The sequence below is a fragment of the Lolium perenne genome, chromosome 2 (genome assembly GCF_019359855.2).
Source record: "Lolium perenne isolate Kyuss_39 chromosome 2, Kyuss_2.0, whole genome shotgun sequence".
Taxonomy (NCBI): domain Eukaryota; kingdom Viridiplantae; phylum Streptophyta; class Magnoliopsida; order Poales; family Poaceae; genus Lolium; species Lolium perenne.
In genome coordinates, this window is record NC_067245.2 from 29,311,094 (window position 1) to 29,319,596 (window position 8,503).

Below are 8,503 nucleotides of genomic sequence, written 5' to 3' on the forward strand. Positions count from 1 at the left end.
AAAACCTTTATTGTTTGTGCTGATTTTATTTCTGCCTGCTGCTATAAGTCATTATGGAGAGATCTTCTCTTCAATTTTTATTTGGGAAATCTACTACTACTGCAACGGTAGTGGATGAGGCGCCAGGTGAGGAAGTGATACCATATAAAATACCTATGAAAATTATTGAACGTGTTATGGATAACCGCTATGAAGGGGATGGAACTGTCCACCCTGGAGATCATTTATTGTTCTTACATGAATTATGCGGTTTATTCAAGTGTGCAGGTATTGCTATGGATGAAGTGAGGAAGAAACTATTCTCTTTATCGCTGTCTGGTAAGGCGGCGCATTGGTATAAATTACTGGATAATGGGGATTCTCTTGAATGGAATGATATTGTGCCCCGGTTTTATTCTAAGTTCTATCCTCCAAGTGAAATTCACAAGGATCGGAATCGCATATATAATTTTTGGCCTCATGGTGGAGAGAGTATTGCCCAAGCTTGGGGGAGATTGAAGTCTTTAATGCTCAAATGCCCCATTCATGAGCTTCCTGGTAATGTTATTATTGATAATTTCTATGCAAGACTTTCTTTTCAAGACAAGACCTTGCTGGATACTTCTTGTTCTGGATCATTTACACGCAACAAAGAAGAGTTTAAAAGGGACCTTCTTGATCGGATCCAAGAAAATACTGAAGGTTGGGAGAACGACAAGGATAGAGAATCAGGTATAATTTATGATTATAAATGCATTGAAGCTTTTATGGATACTGATAAATTTCGTAATATGAGTGCTACATATGGTCTTGATTCTCAAGTTGCTGCAAATCTTTATAAAGCTTTTGCCTCTCATTATGAATTGCCAAAGAAGAATTTTGATAAGTATCATGAACCTTATAAAGATAAAATTGATTCATCTATTAATAAATGCGTTGTAGTTGAAACCGCTGATCATGTTATTCCTGAAGCTTATATTGAAAAAACTCCTTTCCCTGCTAAAATGAAGGAGTACTCTGTTATAAATAGTGCGGTTTATAAAAGTGAAAAGAAACCTGTAGAACCTGAAGAACAAATAAAAGTTGAACCTGCTGTTGCAATAGTTAAAGATCTTGTGATTGAAAATGTGGAGGATGGTCATATTATTTTCTGTGAAGATGCTTCTAATATTGTTTCACATCCTAATAAACCCAAACAAGCTAGTGTTCCTATGCTATCTGTTAGAATTGGTGATCATTGCTATTATGGTTTATGTGATATTGGTGCAAGCGTTAGTGCTATTCCTTATGAGCTTTACACGGAGATTATGCACGAAATTGATTCTTGTGAACTTGAAGATATTGATGTGGTTATTCAGCTAGCTAATAGAGAAACTATTTCTCCAATTGGTATTGTTCGAGATGTGGAAGTTTTATGCGGTAAGATTAAATATCCTGCTGACTTTTTGGTACTTGGTTCTGCTGCTAGTGATTATTGTCCTATTATTTTTGGTAGACCTTTTCTAAATATGTGTGGAGCTATTATAGACTGCAAGAAAGAGAAAATTTTGACTAAATTTGCTGGTGAATCTTATGAGTTTAACTTCTCTAAATTTACCAAAACTCCTTATAAAGCTGATTTGCCTAGTGATGATTTTAAAATGGAACAATGTGCATCTATTGTTCTTGTTCCTAACAATCCTTTGCAGCAACATTTGGAGGATAGCGAGAGTGAAGTTTTTAGGAAAGAAAGAGATGAGCTTGAGGAAATTTTTCTTCGCCAACTTATTCTCAAGCATGATTTACCGGTGGAAGATTTGGGTACAACACCGCCACCAAAGGAAGATCCTGTTTTTGAATTAAAGCCTTTGCCTGATAATCTTAAATATGCTCATATTGATGATAAGAAAATATATCCTGTTATTATTAGTTCTAAGCTTTCAGAGATTGAGGAAGAAAGGTTATTGGAAATATTGAAGAAGCACCGAGGAGCTATTGGCTATACTCTTGATGATTTGAAAGGGATTTCTCCTTCTATTTGCCAACATGCTATTAATATGGAAGATGATGCAAAGCCTGTTGTTGAACATCAGTGTCGTCTAATTCCGAAGATGAAGGAAGTGGTAAGGAATGAGGTATTAAGACTTCTTGAAGCTGGTATTATATATCCTATTGCTGATAGTAGATGGGTTAGTCCTGTGCATTGCGTTCCCAAGAAAGGAGGAATGACTGTTGTGCCTAATGATAATGATGAGCTCATCCCTCAAAGAGTAGTTGTAGGGTATAGAATGTGCATTGATTTTCGAAAAGTTAATAAAGTCACTAAGAAAGATCATTACCCTTTACCATTTATTGATCAAATGCTAGAAAGATTGTCTAAAAATACTCATTTTTGCTTTCTTGATGGTTATTCTGGGTTTTCACAAATTGCTGTTAAAGCTAAAGATCAAGAGAAAACCACTTTCACTTGTCCCTATGGAACTAATGCTTATAGACGTATGCCTTTTGGTTTATGTAATGCTCCTGCTACTTTTCAAAGATGCATGTCTGCTATTTTTCATGGTTTTTGCGAGAGTATTGTAGAGGTATTCATGGATGATTTTTCCGTCTATGGGAATTCTTTTGATAGTTGCTTGCGAAACCTTGATAAAGTTTTGCAGAGATGTGAAGAAACTAACCTTGTTCTTAATTGGGAGAAATGCCACTTTATGGTTAATGAAGGAATTGTATTGGGACATAAAATTTCTGAGAGAGGTATTGAAGTTGATAGAGCTAAAGTTGAAGCAATTGAGAAGATGCCCTATCCTAGGGATGTTAAAGGTATTCGTAGTGTTCTTGGTCATGCTGGGTTTTATAGGAGATTTATTAAAGATTTCTCCAAGATTTCAAAGCCTCTTACTAATCTTCTTCAAAAAGACGTACCTTTTGTTTTTGATGACGATTGTAAGGAAGCTTTTGAAACTTTAAAGAAAGCCTTAACAACTGCTCCTATAGTTGAACCTCCTGATTGGAACTTACCATTTGAAATTATGTGTGATGCTAGTGATTTTCTGTAGGCGCTGTTCTTGGACAGCGAGTAGATAAAAAACTGAATGTTATTTATTATGCTAGTAAAACTCTTGATGCTGCTCAAAGAAATTATGCTACAACTGAAAAAGAATTATTAGCTGTAGTCTTTGCTTGCGATAAATTTAGATCTTATATTGTTGATTCAAAAGTTACTATTCATACTGATCATGCTGTAATTAGATACCTTATGACAAAGAAAGATGCTAAGCCGAGGCTTATTAGATGGGTACTTCTTTTGCAAGAATTCGATTTACATATTGTAGATAGGAAAGGTGCTGATAATCCTGTTGCTGATAATTTGTCTAGATTGGAAAATATTGCTTATGATCCTGTTCCTGTTAATGATAGTTTTCCAAATGAACAATTGGCTGTAATAAAGGTGAGCTCGCGAGACAGTCCGTGGTATGCTGATTATGCTAACTTTATTGTTTCCAAGTACTTGCCTCCAACCTTTTCAGCTCAGCAAAGGAGGAAATTCTTTTATGACTTGAGGCATTATTTCTGGGATGACCCACACTTATACAAAGAAGGAGTGGATGGTATTATGCGAAGATGTGTTCCCGAATATGAACAACAAGAGATATTGAGTAAATGTCATGGTAGTGCTTATGGAGGACATCACGCCGGAGAAAGAACCGCGCAAAAGGTTCTACAATCAGCTTTTTATTGGCCAACTCTCTTCAAGGATGCGAGAAAGTTTATTTTATCTTGTGATGAATGCCAAAGGGTTGGTAATATCTCCAGACGTAATGAAATGCCTATCAATTATACTCTTGTTATTGAACCGTTTGATTGTTGGGGATTTGACTTCATGGGACCTTTTCCGTCTTCAGAAGGTAACACTCACATACTTGTTGCTGTTGATTATGTTACTAAATGGGTGGAAGCAATACCTACAAAAAGTGCAGATGGTGAGACCTCTTTAAGAATGCTTTTAGACATTATTTTTCCTAGATTTGGAGTGCCTAGATATATTATGACTGATGGAGGTTCTCATTTTATTCATGGAGGTTTTAGAAAAACTCTTGCTAAGTATGGTATTAATCATAGAATTGCTTCCGCTTATCATCCTCAAACTAGTGGTCAAGTAGAATTATCAAATAGAGAGATTAAATCTATTTTGGGAAAGACTGTTAATAAAACTAGAAAGAATTGGGCTAGTAAATTGAAGGATGCACTATGGGCTTATAGAACTGCTTATAAAAATCCCATGGGAATGTCACCTTATAAAATGGTTTATGGGAAAGCTTGTCATTTACCTTTAGAACTAGAGCATAAAGCTTATTGGGCTGTTAGAGAATTAAATAAAGATCCTAAACTTGCCGGTAATAAGAGGTTGTTGCAATTGAGTTCTCTAGATGAATGGAGAAGTGAAGCTTATGAAAATGCTAAACTCTTTAAAGAGAAAGTTAAAAAATGGCATGATAGAAGGATTATCAAAAGAGAATTTAATATTGGGGATAAAGTCCTATTGTATCGGTCTCGTCTCAGATTCTTTGCAGGGAAATTACTCTCGAAATGGGAAGGACCATATGTTGTCGAGGAGGTGTATCGTTCAGGAGCAATCAAAATTAGCTCTCTCCAAGGCAATGCTACGCAAGTGGTGAATGGACAAAGACTCAAGCATTATATCTCAGGTGATTCCTATAATGTTGATGTTGATATTATTCAAGTGGAAACACCGGAGGCTTTCATAAAAGGGCAAATTGACAGTCCGCCAGAACTCGACTTTGAATAGGTAACGATCTGTAATGAAAAGTACGCAATTTACTTTCCGAACAATATTTTTGCTGTTTTGGAAAATATGAAAAATTACGAGTTCGAAACGGAGTGGAAAGGACGCACGAGGGCGTGCCACCATAGGCCGGCGCGGCCTAGCCTGGGCCCACGCCGCCCTATGGTTTGGTCGCCTCGTCGCCCCTTTCCGACTCTGGTTCGATCTGGTACTTTCCTTTTGTCGTGAAAATATTTGCTATATAATCCCCCGGACCCCTGGAGGTCCGTATATCGTTTTCTCGACGTGTTTTGTTTCGAGCTGTTTTTGCCAGGATCTGTTTTCGGTCTAGAAGCACCATGGTCTCCAAGAACAAGGGCAAGGAGTTTCCGGATGAAGATGATCGAGATCTTGGGTGGAAAGAGGAAGACAAGGACGTCAAGGAAGAGGACGAAGAAGAGGTGGAGGAAGATTCGCGCGCACACCCGCGTGCTACCATCGCAAGCATCAAGGTGGTGCACAACCCTTTTAGTGCAAACAAGAGCGCAAGAATTCGCACTGGAGGAGCGGTTCCACGTCATTACCTAGCTCCGAAAACATCTCTATCAAGGAGGGAAGGAGCCTGAGGCTGAAGAGTGGGGAAATAACTCCAAGAGCTGGGACTCGCCGTCGGACAGACTCCTTAACCGCGTCGAGCACAATTCAGAGATGATTCACAATCTCACATACAGGATTGATGAGCTTCAGGAGCTTATTGAGAAGCTTGTCAGGAATTCATCACCACCATCGCCGAAGGAGTAATTCATCATCGGTATTAGAATCTCCTTGGTTTGTTCCAAGCTTGGGGGAGTGCCGCGGTATCACATCATCACTCCCTTTTACTTTTATTATCAAGTAGTGTCATATCATGAGTAGGGAAGTTATCATATAAGATGGGTTGCAGTTTGGAAGTATCTCTCCTTTAGTTGGTTGTCTATGTATCCCTTGGTGTGAGTTATCGTTATGGAATATTAATGAGAAGTCTTATCATTTACATATTGCACATCTTATTTTAGTTTGCAATCTCTATTATATGATTTACCTTGTCATTAGTATTGGTATCACTTTGGGAGCATTGAATAAATCTATTTGGTTTTGGCAAACTTAGCATTGGTCAATAGCAACAACACTTTGAGGTTTAAGTAGAAAAGAGAAATACATGTAGTTGTTTCATTGTCTTTCTTTCTTGTTAGCACATAGCTTATTATTCTGAAGTTAAAATTGTTTGTGCTTACAAGGAAGATGCATGATTGTTTCTATCACATGTATATTTGTTTGTTTCCCTCAACTCTTATGCTTGCTAATTAACCTTGCTAGCCAAAGACCTGTACTGAGAGGGAATACTTCTCGTGCATCCAAACCTTAACCCAAACCTATGTCATTTGTGTCCACCATACCTACCTACTACATGGTATTTTCTGCCATTCCAAGTAAATACTTCATGTGCTACCTTTAAACAATTCAAAACTTAGTATCTCTTATTTGTGTCAATGTTTTATAGCTCATGAGGAAGTATGTGGTGTTTTATCTTTCAATCTTGTTGGTCAACTTTCACCAATGGACTAGTGGCTTCATCCGCTTATCCAATAATTTTGCAAAAAGAGCTGGCAATGGGATTCCCAGTCCCAAATTAATTAAACTAAATAGACACTCCTCCATGGTATGTGATTGATGGACGGCACCCGAAGGATTCGGTTAGCCATGGCTTGTGTAAGCAAAGGTTGGGGGGAGTGTCATCATAATAAAACTAAAATAAAAAAGGCACTCCTTCATGGTATGAGATTGTTGGCAGGCACCCGAGGATTCGGTTAGCCATGGTTTGTGAAAGAAAGGTTGGAAGGAGTGCCACATAAAATAAAAATAAAATGGGAGCCGCTCTTTGAAGGTTGTCTGGCAAGGGGGTTAGAGTACCCGCTACCAGTCGTTGACAACAACAAACACCTCTCAAAATGTTACTTTTATTCTCTTTATATGATTGCAAAACTGAAAAAGCTCTAGCACATGATTTAATCCCTGCTTCCCTCTGTGAAGGGCCTGTCTTTTACTGTATGTTGAGTCAGTAAACCTATTTCCCTCCATCTCAAGCAAGCATTTGAGTAGTTGTGATAAAACCATTATATTGTGATTTGCTTCATCATGTCTTTTATTCTTCCTTGTTTAGTACAAGTTTTATCTGAATGAATATAGCTTTGAAAGTTATCAATGATTATGAAGAGACCATTATGATTGAGTATGCAAGTTGTGCCTTATAAACTTTAACATGAGAGCGCTGCTCAATGAGATAAGTATAATCTGTTAAATGTTGTCTGACCAAGAACGAAGTTTGCCATCACCAATTATGATTTCTTATGCACCTTTATTTGTGATTACCTTATACTTGTTTCAAGTTGAGTTATATGATGAAGTTGTCTACTATAATGTCTTGTGCGAATGAATATGATGCTTCTTGTCCGTATTTTATTTATCGACTCTTCACTCCATAAACATGTGGTCCTATTTACCGAGCTCAGTTTCGCTTGGGGACAAGCGAAGTCTAAGCTTGGGGGGAGTTGATACGTCCAATTTGCATCACTATTTTATATCATAATTTGCTGTTATTTATTGATATATTTCATATTGGGACACAATACTTATGTTATTTCATCTATTTTGCATGTTTCATCATTATTGGAGGATCAAGCACCGGAGCCAGGATTCTGCTGGAAAAAGCACTGTCAGAACGCAATATTTCGGAAGATCAACTGTGGAAGGAAATTATACCAAAAATCCTATTTTTCAAGATGACGAAGGAAGCCAGAAGGAGGAGCCAGCTGGACCCAGGGTGGGCCCACACCATAGGGCGGCGCGGCCCATGGCCTGGCCGCGCCACCATATGGTGTGGGGGCCCCACAGCCCCTTTCGCCTCCTTTTCTTCGCGAAATCCTTCGTCCCAAAAACCTAAGCCACAGAGGGTACCTCGCGAAGAGTTACAGCCGCCTCTGCGGGGCGGAGAACACCAGAGAGAAAAGAGCTCTCCGGCGGGCAGGAATCCGCCGGGGAAATTCCCTCCGGGAGGGGGAAATAGACGCCATCGTCACCGTCATCGAGCTGGACATCATCTCCATCACCATCATCATCATCTCCACCATCATCACCGCTGTCTCCACCACTGGACACCGTCACCGCCGTAGCAATTTGGGTTTGATCTTGATTGTTTGATAGGGGAAACTCTCCCGGTATCGATCTCTACTTGTTGTTGATGCTATTGAGTGAAACCGTTGAACCAAGTTTATGTTCAGATTGTTATTCATCATCATATCACCTCTGATCATGTTCCATATGATGTCTCGTGAGTAGTTCGTTTAGTTCTTGAGGACATGGGTGAAGTCTAAATGTTAGTAGTGAACTATGGTTGAGTAATATTCAATGGTATGATATTTAAGTTGTGGTGTTATTCTTCTAGTGGTGTCATGTGAACGTCGACTACATGACACTTCACCATTTATGGGCCTAGGGGAATGCATCTTGTACTCGTTTGCTAATTGCGGGGTTGCCGGAGTGACAGAAACCTAAACCCCCGTTGGTATATCGATGCAGGAGGGATAGCAGGATCTCAGAGTTTAAGGCTGTGGTTAGATTTATTCTTAATTACTTTCTTGTAGTTGCGGATGCTTGCAAGGGGTATAATCACAAGTATGTATTAGTCCTAGGAAGGGCGGTACATTAGCATAGGTTCACCCACAC